General features: G+C 40.9%; 1 protein-coding gene and 1 long non-coding RNA gene across 8 annotated transcripts in view; both read left to right on the top strand.

Annotated features, from left to right (window-relative positions):
• Nucleotides 1–13,847, top strand: part of LOC116427039 (uncharacterized) — an 84,013-nt gene that overhangs the window by 20,103 nt on the left and 50,063 nt on the right. For 5 of the 7 annotated variants that reach the window (XM_076368505.1, XM_076368502.1, XM_031976904.2 and 2 more), the window contains exon 2: nt 1,430–1,634. The exons of the other annotated variants lie outside the window; for them this stretch is intronic. The gene's annotated coding sequence lies outside the window, so the exon portion shown is untranslated. The remainder of the gene's footprint in view (nt 1–1,429; nt 1,635–13,847) is intronic. 7 annotated transcript variants of the gene reach the window in all.
• LOC143174621 (uncharacterized) lies at nt 8,934–10,174 on the top strand. Its single transcript, XR_012998805.1, has 3 exons — nt 8,934–9,178; nt 9,257–9,584; nt 10,049–10,174. It is a non-coding gene; the product is annotated as an uncharacterized LOC143174621 (long non-coding RNA).

Raw genomic sequence — 13,847 nt, forward strand, 5'->3', positions numbered from 1 at the left:
TGTCACAACGGTGCTTGGTGCAACTGCTATATTAATAATTTAATTGAAGAAGAAGAGAACTCGATCCTTATTCCATATCTACGTTCACTGTAAAGGTTAAATATTGATAATAATTAAGAAATATTTCATGTATATGAAATCTTGTATTTTTGCCATTTTGAAGCTCGTTTGTCGTAAAGTATGATGATCTGTAAGCGATCTACGGCGGTTGGAAGGACTATCCATGATCCAGTTCGGTTGATTTAACGTTGATCGATTGATAATCCAAGATCGTAGTGACTGTAGTATTTAGCTACCGCGATCTTCGATTTATCTAAATAAATAAGATTTACATTCGTCGAATGCGGTTGAAAATTTTTATCGCGAGTCCGACTCGATATTGCTCGGAAAAGGGTTAACTGGTTTTATTGGTCGACCGAGCGTACGCGATGCGAGAAACAGACAATGGACATCTTTCGATGCAGGGTCCGCGCGAGGAAATTACGTCGGAACATCGCGATGTGCTCGTTAAGTAAGCAGCCGCGTGCATTCGATGCTCCGCGGGATAAAAACAGAGCGAGCGTGCGAGCGCGCGCTTAATTGCGCTTTAAGACGGATCGATGCGCGAGCACTCCGCCGCCGCTTCGCGCGCCTCGAACTTCCGTTCCTCTCTTATTAAATAATTCATTCGCGGAGCGGACGATGCAGTTTTCCGGCCAACCGGCTGTCTTCCTGGAATTTCCGTTAACTCGTCTCGTCCAATTATTATTTCGCGCTCGCCTCTCGTTACGTTCGAGGATTCGCGGATAGAATATTCCATGTTCTGTCCGTCGTTGCTGGGAACGATGTAAATCATTGATCAATTGATGGAAGTTCGAAGTTTGCAGAATACGATCGGCGATCCATAACGGTCGCTCCAGTAGTTCTGATCTCTTAGGCTTAACATCGGTTCACCTGTACTTCGTCTTCGTTATATAAACCCATTCAAGCCTCCCTTTTATGCTTCTAGTATTGTGTATACTGATCCTATTCACTGGATTTGCCCTCTCGCAGACTCTTTGGATCATTTGTTGGACCTTTCCCTTAAATACATCTCCGCGTTTGAAGTTGAAGCGCTGCAATCATTAATTTCACCGTGTACTCGTTTGTATTCATTGTTTGCACGGTAGAATTTGTTTATGTATACCAATTATATACCGAGTATTCGTATAGTATTATAAACCACGCGCGATTGCAACTAAAAATGACAACACATTTCTATTGGACAACAATGACACTCCATAATCGCTGACAACTTCGACTGAAACCGGTTTATTTAGAATTCTAAAAACTATGAAAATCTAAATTGTAAATTATAAAGTTCATTAACGTATATGTAGTTAGATTTGAACTGTTGCAATCGAATTTTTCCTTGACTAAGTACCACTATAGTCACATATATTTGAATTAGTTGACGCTACTACGGCTATGGCACGAGGCTAGAGGAGTTTGCTCAGCACCGGAAGGGAAGTAGCAGCCCGCGAGCCACCAATTCACCATCTACGCTCTGTAAGATCCAAGAACTGTATTCCAAGGATTAAATATTGTAAGAAGAAAGGCGTGAACGTAGCGTGAAGATGGTTGATGACCACGACGTGCATCGACGCTCAAAAGTGGTAAGTTCCGAGAGGAAATGTTGCAAAGGGAAATTTCGGGAAAGACCTGGAGTGTAGGAGAATGTTTGAGAAGGTTCGGTTGAGATCAATTTTCGGTTCAAAAGTGTTAAAAGATCGAGCGACACGTCCGGGGCATCAGTCAATTATGGAAGACCGATGTAGTTGCGTCCCGTTTAATTAAAACTCTTGCAATATGAAGAGAAAATGGATCTTTTGTCCCGGCCAAAGGCACTAAGGTCCAAGACACCTTCGCGCGTCTCGCTCCGCAGTAATCTAACTACGCGCTCGGAAGAGGCATTTCATCCGAGATACGTTCTTTATCGTCCTTCTCCGCCTTTAAACATGCTTTACGACCTCTCGCTTAACCATTTCCGTTAATTCCCTTTTTTCCCCTTTCTCTTTTTCTCTCTCACTCTGCCCTCTTTCAACTCCCCTGCTTCCTTTTCCCTTTTCTTCAGCTCCTTTCTCGAACGCTGTTCGAGTTTCGTTTTACAACAACGGTGGCGCTCGATCTCTTTCCATTCATTATCGGCTATATCCGGTGTTCGAATGAACATGGGTTATTGCCTCTTCGATGATTGGACGCGTAAAAAAATGCTACTTGTATGAGGATTGCTGAGATTAACGAAGGAAACCGAGCAACAGAGCACATTAAAGTATTCCATTAAGTTTCTACTGTCGTAAGGTAATCAGCTTTTGGAGAAGATTCGTGCGAAACATTTTTTTCTCGATGGATAAGTCGAAGAATAAGACGGTGGATACGAATAATGAAATGTTGGAGAAATTTCTAAGGCGCGGTTAACATTAGAATTACCGTGCGTTTATTAGGGTTGATATATAATGCTTATAAAGATTGTAACAATACACTTTTTTTTAGATTTATTCAGATAGTTTTTATAACATTTAAGTGAAACTATTTATTTTCAAAATCACTTCGGATATTGAATACTTTGAAAATATTAATAATTGCAAAATAAGAACACTAAAACCGGCCATCTTGACTGGTACAGTAGTTCTGGTGTTAAAGAAAACAGGCGGTACGTTGCGAGTGGAGTGCAAAAGTGAAAAGAAGCAGAATAAAAATTGCTTTAGAATGAAGGGGGGAAGTAAAGAAGATGATGTTATAAATATAACGCGTTGGAATGAAGTGAACACCAGGTTTACGGAACGCATCAATTTCACGCATATTGAATTTTATAAATACTATTTGTGTAAATGTTTACGTCGACTTTGATTAATGCAATTACACCAGCAGGTACTTCAATTATTTATTTTTATACTTCTAACTTCTAAACTCCGAATGAACAAACATGAATTTTTCTAGGAGCAATACACTATACCGTGCAATAAATGTTCGTAAACGTAGTGTAAAAAATTTAGAAGAATCAGAAAGCAATGGGAAATTGCAGCTTTTTATTTACAATAAAAAATGAAAACGTTCGAAGTACGAAGATTGTTAACGTGAAAGATCCACGATATATTCACTGAACACAATACAATGGTTTTCAGTGTATAGTACGCACCCGGTACTCCTAAGATCTCTAATTGGTGCGTAAAATTTAACGAGCAAGAGAATTTCAGGGCAAACCGAACGACTGTTCAACAATTTGTGCATATTTGAAGAGCTCTTAGAGTTTATGCGACACAAACGGGAGGGATTTACGTTACGCGTAATTTAATCGCGGCGGGTAAGTAATTATATTCGGGGTTCCAAACGGCGGAACCGTGTTCGAGACGCGAATTGAAGTCACACAAAGAATTTAAGAGGTGGATGTATTTCTAAAGTAACGCGATATTCCGGAGATACACCTTGGACATTCCTTGGCTTGTGACAATAATAATGAAAAAGCGAGAACGTAGTGAACGCGACTCGAGATCCTTTATCTTGTCGAGGAAAAGAAGAGGCTCGGAGTCCAGTGTAAGTTGTGCACGACGGAATCCTAAATAAACTACATTCACACATAATCCATTATAAAACTCAACAGTCTACAAAACACGCTACAAAAAGATCACTAAAATAAAAACCACATTTCTATCAGTGCATTTCGATCAATCCATTAACTCACACGAGCTCTCAATTCAGCATTTCCCCGTTTCCTATCATTAAACCACAGATAACGGCGCAAATTCACCATTTCAACCGTTGATTTGCCAAAACGAAAATTCTATGAAACATCATTTCGCGTACCAGGCATCATGTTAATCCTTTTAATACTCTCAGCCGAAACGTTCTGTGTGGATGGAATATTCGTTAGCTCAGCTTGCCATCCGAAGATCGATGAACCATGTTAATTTATACAACCGTAATTAAGTTGTAATTCCTCAGTTTTCCAAATTACATAATATCAAGGAACGTGTATGTTAATGCCATACACTTGTAATTGTCATCAGGGCACGTGTGAGAACAAAAAGATCGAATAGCCCGTATATGCGTCCACAGCATTCAAAGGGTTAATCGCCACGTCCGTATCGTTATTAATTGGAATCTCTATTCCGTTGTATTCGACGAGCTAGACTGCACTATAAATGCGTAAATATCCGGCTAGTTATCATTCTGAATAGGTAATCGTTGTTATAGTCGTTACTGTTGTTATTGTTGTAATTAAAAGGGGGTTGGGGAGCGTGCGAAGCGGTGTGCGGGCACGAGCTGGTTCGTACGCGGAAGGCAGCCAGCTGGTAGGGGTAGCCGTCACCCTCGGCCACCCTCGGCCACCCTCGGCCGACGCTCGTTGCACGGGAAGCCCACAGACCCAGAACATTTCGTGCACCCTATATAGCGCCCCTAGGCATCGGCCGTGTTCCGTCGAACCCTCTCCCCGTAAACCAGCTGGAAACACATGGCGTCATCGTGCTCGGCTGCCGAGCATATGCACCGTGTTGCTTTCGCAGTCGTGCCGGGGCAGAAATCATCGCGATCGATCGAACAATCTACCCCGTTTGCGCCCCTACGCGCCGCTTCTAATTAGGTGTGCTCTTCTCGCACGTCCGATCGGTTGTTCTTTTTCCTTTTTTCTTTCTTTTTTTTACAGTGATTCTGTCGTTGAACCGATGAACCGTTCGAAATAATGTCGACGGAGGAGTAAGAATATTGTTCGTAACGAAGCAACGAATTATTGGAATATTGATTTTGTAGTTCGATGGAAATATTGAATTACTGTCCACGCGTTTCTCAGTTGTGACGGTATGTACGTTGGAAAAACGAGAAGATTGGGCTTGGGAAATTCATTTTATTTTATAATTTATCAAATTGCAGCGGTGTTCGAAGGAAATGGAAATTATTTTTCGTTTGAGACGCTCTTTTACGGGAAAGGGCAGTTTCTAACTATGACCTTGTTTAGCTACCTTTCCATTACTTGTTGCTCTGTTTTGAGTTATTGTCTAGTTACTTAGTTTAGGGAAGATACGTCAGAAATGGTTGCTTCTTCTACTTAGTTTAGTAGAAGTACATTAAAAATTCTTTCTTTTCCTACTTACTTAGTTTAATAAAAATACCTAAAAAATTATTACTTCTACTTATTCAGTTTAGTAAAAGTATCTTAGAAATGGTTACTTCTAGTTCAGAACGACTCGAACGAAGGGGACTACTCACAAATCGTTTATAAGGGCGTAAAGTGCGGCCGGCAGAACTCACGCGGCAACTTAATACTTTCGTAGGCGACCTGACCCGACCCGACACGATTCAAGTCGCCCTTCTGCCTGCAGTTTAGGGATTAGATCGGTATCGAGATTACGAGCTTACACGCGCGTTCGGCCCCCGATCCTTCCCACCGTGGAAGCGTGCCCTTCCTCTTACCACCCGGACCCTTTTAATGGCTTAGAAAAATTCGGGAAACAGGGAACACCCGTTGCCACGTCCCGACGAACATTACGAGAATAGAATTAAGTCGCACCTTAATGACCATTTTAACAACAATAACGTTCACCCGCATCCGAATTAATCCCTTGCTATACAATAACGCGTCAAACTCGTAAAGAACACTTCAAACAGAAATTAACAAAAATTAATATTACTCAATTCTTTGAGCTCAAATGAAATATTTTCTCTGATCAATTGGTAGACTTTAAACCTGAATACAGATGAACATGGAATTATCCTTTGTTTCTAGTAAATGATTAATTACAAAATAATTCTAGCGCAATCGCCAAAGAAATCATAAGCAAAGGGATTAACAAGGAAAGTGTATTCGAGGAATAGATATTTTATCGCTTTTCCCATACCATATTTCATTTGTTTGAGAATGGATCCTATATTTTTAAGGTTCATAAATAAAACATGTTCTAAACAATCGATACACTGTGTAAATAATATCTATACAAATGAAACTCAATGCAAAATATTCAACACGAGTCCAATGTTATGAAGCAGTTTAAACAAATAACTAAACGTTTTTTTCATATGGAATTGATGCACGTCTGCGACAAGAGAGTAAATATGTCTTTATTCTCCACTGTATTAATCAACGAATAATGCACGTCGATAAAATCTCGCGTGCGTTCGAAAAGCTGCAACCCAGAAATTTTCATAAAATCTCTGCCGCTCCTGTTCCATATTTTTTCTCTGACAACTCGAAGAGGCGATTGCCAAGGGACGCGACTCGTTCCATCCAGTGATGCGATTCAGTCCGAGGAAGTTCTTGAATTCGTTACTCCGCGATTGGATTCGAAACGTGATCGTGCAGTTTATCATGATGAAGGGGAAAAACCGAATTTGAATGAGTGACCTTTCCGTTCCGGCGCAAGTGCGCACGTATGTTCTTTCACTGTATAAAAAGTCCTGCCGTTCGAGTAGTTTTCAATAATTGGTACGCTTTCAGTGTTACAAAATAAACTTCTGAATTAAGACCTTCTGAAAAATAACCTTTTGAGAACGACTGTCGTCGCCTTGACGATGTCAGGCTTTCATAAGTCGGATACAATGTTGCATATAAATAATTTAATTATTCAAATAACAAGGGATCAGATCATAGTTCTCTTTTTTTTAGTATGCAAGAATTCGATATATAATCTAGCTTCTTTTTCCGAAAGAAGTATGAAAGAAAAAGTCAAACGGTTAATGAGAACAAAATTTAAAGTGAAAACATTGTTACAATGTGTAGGAAAAAGTATTCCAATAATTTTTACGATAGCAAATAAAAATCATCTATAGTTGGTGTTCGGTGTTTACATTCTAACAGTTCCGAGTGAAAGGGTTAACCCCTTGACCTACAATATCGTGTTAGGCTCGTAACGAAAGTTTTAAACTGAATTTGACGAATCTGAATGTTATTTATCCTCTTTTGAATATAAATTAAATATTACCTTCCTATTATTAATTGTTTACCTTTCGAGTAAACGTAAACACAGAATAAGTATCAAAATTTGTCCTTCTCCTAATAATTTATTTACGACGAAGTAGTTGTTTCGATTGTAGTTAACACATTGCATGTGGGTATATTTCGCCGTGGATTTACGAGTGTAGTGGGCGTTCGTTTATTCAGTAAAATCGCAATAAATCGATAACTACTTCGTTTTTTCAGCGAAACTTTTTTTATTTTACACTTCAATGTATGCTCTATGATTATTTTTCTTAAAAAAACAATGCAAATCGTTGCCTAGCAACACAAACACTATACATGCTTACAATGCCCATCGTATTTATACGATATCCGCTCTTCAGCACAAATCTACTAAATATGTACTTTTACGTGACCCGCGCTTCAGTGACAGACTGCAAAAAATGTAAAAGTACGTTTCCCCCACGCAATATGTTAAGAGATAAATCATATGGCAAGGGGTGAAGAAGGGATAAAGAATCCCTGGGGACTGATAGCAAACTTTTCGTTTGGGCGACATCGGTGCGTGACACCGGCAGTGTCAAGGTTAACGATAAATGTTACAATTTTAATGAAGTTTAATTAAAACATTGCAAGCACAGAACCATAGCTCAAACGAACATTGTATTCGGACTGTGTAATTGCTCTCTGCCATCTGAACGAAAAGCAGAAGAAAATCGGCACCGCGCTCAACGTGCCAAAGATTTGAAATCAAGTAACATCGATCAAGTATATTTTTACTGTTGCAGAGATCTCCTAATCCTCGAAGTTAGTAACGATTTAGAATTTCAAAAGATTTCGGAAAAGAAAATGTTAGGGGATAAAAGATGCGCCAGACTTTTTCTATTTTTGTATATGAAAGCTTAGGCGATTGTTAAGAAGTCGCGGCCCGGTTTCCAAGGCTCATCCACGATAGCAGGATTCGCTTCGAAGTCCGTTCTTTTGTTTCGCGTCACGATACGGTCGTCCTCCTTTGTCGCCGTTTATCGACTTCGCGAACGACTTCAAACAAAATCGTTGATCGTGACGCGGCCGTCCCGAGATTACCATTCCCATTATTATTATTTTCTTCGCGGAAATTGTACCGCTATTTGGGGCAAGCGCGACCACGTCGTCGTACAATTATCCCTTATACCGCTTTGCTGCTGTTGTGCGTCAGAAGTTGTTTTTAAAGCTGATCAGAAGTGCGCGACAACAGTGAACCATGACATTTACGCAAGGGATCTCTCGAAAGGAGAGACAACGTTTACAAGCTGAATCGGAAACAAAAATTCATATCGCAAAGATGAATTGCAGAGGTTCCATCGAAATCTGGAATTATAGAGGTTTAACGAAAGAAAATTCGACTTGGAGATGCAAGACGATCACAGAATTAGTGATCTAATTAGTCTCGCTTCTTCTGAATTCGAATTGTACATGTCAAATATGCGCTAAAAATGAACAATTCAAATTATAAAGGTTTGATATTTCGATGTACATAGATGTTTATATCCAAACAGAAAGAGAGTGAAGAAATTGTTTAAGTTACAGAGGATTTTACACTTGAAATACTTGAAAAAGTACAAAGACCCTCATAGCTGAATGGAAGGAAATGACAAAATTTGTCCAATCAAAAACTCGAGTTATAAAGAATATTTCAAGGTTTTCATAGCTGAACAGATGGAAATGAAGAAATCGTTCAAGTCACAAAGTTTCGAGTTACAAAGGTTCTACCGTACACACAAGAACTCCTCTAACAGCAGAAGAACCATCGCCCACGCGGTACAGATTGATTAAATTACAGATTAAAGTTCGCGCGGTAAAGTCAAGTTAAAAAGCCGATGTTAAGATCACGGACTGCGATGGCGAAAAACAAAGATGCCGGCGCACCGGTAACGAGTCGATGGCTCTCGAATTGCGGAACGTTGAAAGTCGCCAATTATTCCAGGACGATGACAACGGAATTTTATTCAAGCCCGCGATACCAGTCTTCCCGCACCAACGGCGCGCAATTAGGGAAACACTGGCGCGGTCGTTCGATTTCGAAGGAAACCTCCTCGATTTTTCCCCCTGCTCTTTTGCGCCCGGAAACAAGAACGAAACGATACGAACTAGGCGGGACGAGCGACAGTACCGTAACTTAATTTCCCGCGTGTATCGATCGTTGTCGACGAGACAAGAAATTATTGGTCGGTGCACGGGGAATTAACTAGCTTTCCATACAACGAGTCTCGTCCTGCAACCAACAGAGAGGTAGGGACCTTTCGCGGAACTCTTGAAACGGAAATAGACTACTCCGTCTGGGTGCCCATCCGCTGAAATATTTTTCAGGCGACCCGCGTGTGCCAAACGCTCGACCCCTGACTTTGTCGTCTACTCGAAACTACTGGAAACAATCGGAACCGTCTCCGGCAATTCCCGCAGTCATCGCCCACGCTTAACTTCTGCCCGATGACGATGGCTCGGGGGTGAAAGGTTCGAGTCCGCCGGCTTCTCTCGCGATCCCCTTCATCACAGTCCATTGGAATTCCTCCTTATAGTTCCTTGGAACGCGGAACTATGGGACGTGTGCCTTTCAATTAGACGAACAACGTGAAGAATGGGTTTGCACGATTCTCTGTGCGTAAGGAAATTGACGGTGTTTCCGGAACTATTCAAAGTAATTGGAGATAATCGCTATAAGTATAATATATATTAACCCTTACCTTACAATGTCGAGGGACGCGACGAAGTTTCGAAACTAAGTTTAATCAATGTAAACATTATTCTTCCACTTCAGGTTGAAGTTGTTATCTTTCCATTGTGAACATTGAATCTTTGTAGATGTGGGTTTATAACGAATGTAGAATTCTTCTTGCTTCCAGTTAGTTATTAAGCATAATACGTAAGGCAATCGAATCGTGCGTGGTGAACCTCTTGCATTTGAGAAATGATAATATTTTTAATTACACAGATATCATTTTTGTACAGTGAGATAATTACATTCTGTTTTCGCTTGGGAGCTCCAAAAACCTGAAAACTTCTTTGCATTATAATAATGTCTACACACCTATACCCTCGAGTACATTTTAGATTTTAGATAATAGATTTCCACTTATAAATTTTTGTATTCAAATGTTACAGTTATTTGTAATCGAGTCCCCCAACAATAGATGTTTTACGAAAAGGGGTTCCGAAGCTAGCGAGTAACTACGCCATTTCACAACACTTTGGCTTAGAAAAAATATAAATATAAAGCAGATCACAGTTGTACACCCAGATGAAATCAGAAGTTTTCATTCAATACAGTTATTAACAAAAACAAAATCCTTAAAGTTTACCTATGTTGCCAATGTCCATGGGTAGTGTCCACCTCTAAGTGAGCACGGTGACCGTGGAATCTACGTAAGCTCGGCTCGCGACGCGTAATTAGAATATCCGCGGCGGTGAATGAAAACGCGGCCGCCGCAGTCCCGGGCACGACAGTTTAATTATACCAGAAATGTAATGTGATTTATTCGACAGGCGTTCCGACCGAAACTCCCCGCGTAGCTTGGATAGAAGCGCGGAGGGCCGGGCCAGGCGTGCGGGCCCGTTCCTATTTCCCAGCCGCGTCACGTTCTCCGCGATATTTTTCCCACGGAAAGGGAACGCTCGGATCTCGCGCGGTATTACTAGCGGGACCATCTCGAAATTATTAATCGGTTTATGCCGATCGATTCTCGGGGAACGAGATTCTTCTCCGAGAGACGAAAAGAAAGGAACTCCCTCCGCCGGCGAGGAATTCTTAATCAGGTTTGATCGTTTAGTTTCGATACGAGTCGCTCGTTGGCCGAAGTGGCCAAAGTGGTCGGAGCTGTTAAAGTAACTACACTTTTCGAATGTTCTCGAACTTCGGTATAGAAACTCTTAGTTGGTTCTTCATGTAATTTCGTCGAGTCTTTCTGCCTTTCGTTTCGTGGAGTTAGTTTCTAGTTGCTTCTATGCACAAATGAGATTGCGTTTAATTTTACTAGTTTACTCGAGTTCAAGAATACTATTTGATTTTTCTGTGTAAACAGGAACAGTGTGAGATTAAAAATGTTTGATTTCAAGTTTTGGTAGTATTCTGATGGTATTCTAGTGTTCTAGTTAATAGTGTTATAGTATTCTAATTAATAGTATTCTGTTGTTCTAGTTAACAATATTCTAGTGTTCCAGTTAATGATATTGTACTATTCCAGTTAACAGTACCCTAACATTTCAGTTAACAATATTCTAACGTTCCAATTAATAATATTCCCGTGATTACCCCCTGCCGCGCAAGTTGTCTCCCAAGAATCAATCACTTTGCGAAAACAATAGCTCAGACATAGGTACCTAGTTAGAAGATTTTGAATCGAGAGTCTCCAATTAGAGAAATTTTCGAAATGATACCAAATTTCATCTTCTACAAGATATCCACGGAAAGTCGTTTCAAGGCGCGAGATACGGGCAAAGACGAACGGCTGAGAGAAGAATTAGTCTCCGGTAACGAGGGACACGGAACGCGTTGTCGTATCGACCGTTTCTTCTATTCCTCGCACTGGATGCTCCGGGAATGAACGACCTTCTCCGTCGTCGCGGTCCCGCGCTGAACATCCACGTCGTCGACGCTGTTTGTTCCTAAATATAAGTCGGCAAACTCGCGAGCCAACTGGAGACATAAAGTGGATATCTTTCTTTTGCGCGACGCGACAGCCTCCCCTTTCCCCCATCCCTTTGGCAGGCTATACAGGGTGCGGCCGAAAGCATGGCGATTCCTCGATCAATGATAAATCAAGAATTTCGAATCAGCATTGTGCTATGTGGGGCGAACCCTTCGCATTCGAAAGTATTTCACTAGAAGCATTCGATATTTTTCGCAACTAACTTAATGGGAAATCGCAGAGGTTAAGGGACAGACCTATTTTATTACAATATTTCGCATACCGATGCATTATACGAAGCTTAATATTGAAAGCCAAACTTTATAATTTTAGTTTATCGATCAAATGACGACTGGGCGTTCCTCGAGTGCAAGGGGTAATGTTTATTGTCCATATGTGCGATGAGAATAACTTAAAAGAAATGGGAGACGAGATATAACTGACATTTTGTACTGATGAGAAACGGAAGTATGTGTGTATGAAAGTATGAAAGACGAAAAGAATGCAGGGCAAAAGAGGGTGAACGTCGTGGGATGATAAGGAATGATTGCCTAGAGTGAAGTTATGTCCCAGGAATATAAATTTACGTTTTAGATACAGGTCTATTTAGATATACATTCCCATTTCTACACAGATTTATAGGTCTGCATAATTTACAAAGCTGTATCTACAGGTCTATATAAACTTATATTTACATATCATACATAACACTTTCAGTGACCTCCAGAGTCTTCAAACCTCTTCGAACGCGACCAGAAACGCGCAAGAATTTTTTCACTCGAAAATACTCGGCGACTAGGTGGAACGCTAAGCGTTCCCCGCTCGCATCCGTGACGTAAACGAAAAGTATTCGTCGCCTTGGCACGATTTCAGTTCCCCTGTCTCAGCGTTGGAAACAAAGGGCCCTCGATTCTCAGCAAATTCCAGAAACGGTCTAATTCCTCGATCGATCTTACAATTGACACGATACTACCAGGATGCAAAATCGAAAGATACACGCAACGTTGTCCTCGATCTCTCGATCGTCCAAGTTGTGCGTGCCGTTGAATATTTATGAACAAAGTTGTCTCTGCGCCGATTTTCCCTCGATGGACGGCCAGCCCAGGCGGCGAGAGGGATGGAAATTACATAGTTTGGAAATGGCGTGTCTCGGCTGGCAGCCGTTCCCGCCCAGACAACTCTGGAAATATTGCCGGCGAAATAGACTGTCCGCGGGAGAGAGAGTTACACGGAACTTGTTTTAAAGACGCCGATCGAAGCATCCCGGAGCCCGGTGCATAACGAACCGTGAGCCTCCGAGCGCCGCGTCGAGGGGGGAAACGACGTCGATTGTTGCTCCAGGTAAAGAGACACTTTGACGCTTTCATAACAATTTAATTTATTTAATTCAATTCAGTGACGGCTACTAAATCCCTCTTTTACAAATCTATCTATGTATCATGTGTCTGGTATTTGACTTATTTAGGAATATTCATAAATACCAGTGTATTAATAACTAATACTTATATCTAATACTATGGTACATTTAATACTACAATACTAATATTTAATACTATATGTATTATTGTATAGTGGAATTAAAGCGAAGATCAATGCCTCATTTCACGAGAGTTATTGCTGTACATTTCGACCTATTATCATAGAACAAATCTATATGGCCACTATATTTGTTTGTAGTGGTGCAAATCCTATTGGTGCTGTTAGTATCACCAAATCTAGATTTGTAATTCGGTATATTGAATAGAGGATCATGTCCGAGTGAATGATTTGGTATATTTAATTTTATCTGATTGATTAGTTCAGGGCAGTCTATCTTGTTCAAAATATTATGTAGTAGTGATTTCTCATTGATGACTCCTCGATGTTCAAGCATTTGAATGCTGAATCTTGACATAATTTATTTAACGTCGGCAGATTCGACCAGCAGAAGCGAATTGATTCGCTGGACAATGGGGATGAGGCGGGTTGAAAGGGCGGAGGGGAAGCGAAATCGGTAAGAGATCGCGTCGGCCGGTCTCTCGAGTCTCGAAAGCTTTCCAGGTACTGCCTACCATCGAAAAATTCCGATGGAAGCAAAAACGGGTCGAGACGTTCCTTTACGATCCTAGCTTTTATTTTTACGCCGACCTTTGTTCGGTCGTGTCTGAACGACGGTTTTTAATCCGCGACTAACTACGCGATCCTCGCTCCTGTTGTCTCTCTCTCTCCCTCTCTCCCCCTCTCTTCTTTCTTCTCTCTGTCTGTATCTCTTCTTTCCTTCCTCTCTTTGGAGACCG

This window comes from Nomia melanderi, chromosome 6 (genome assembly GCF_051020985.1).
Source record: "Nomia melanderi isolate GNS246 chromosome 6, iyNomMela1, whole genome shotgun sequence".
NCBI lineage: Eukaryota > Metazoa > Arthropoda > Insecta > Hymenoptera > Halictidae > Nomia > Nomia melanderi.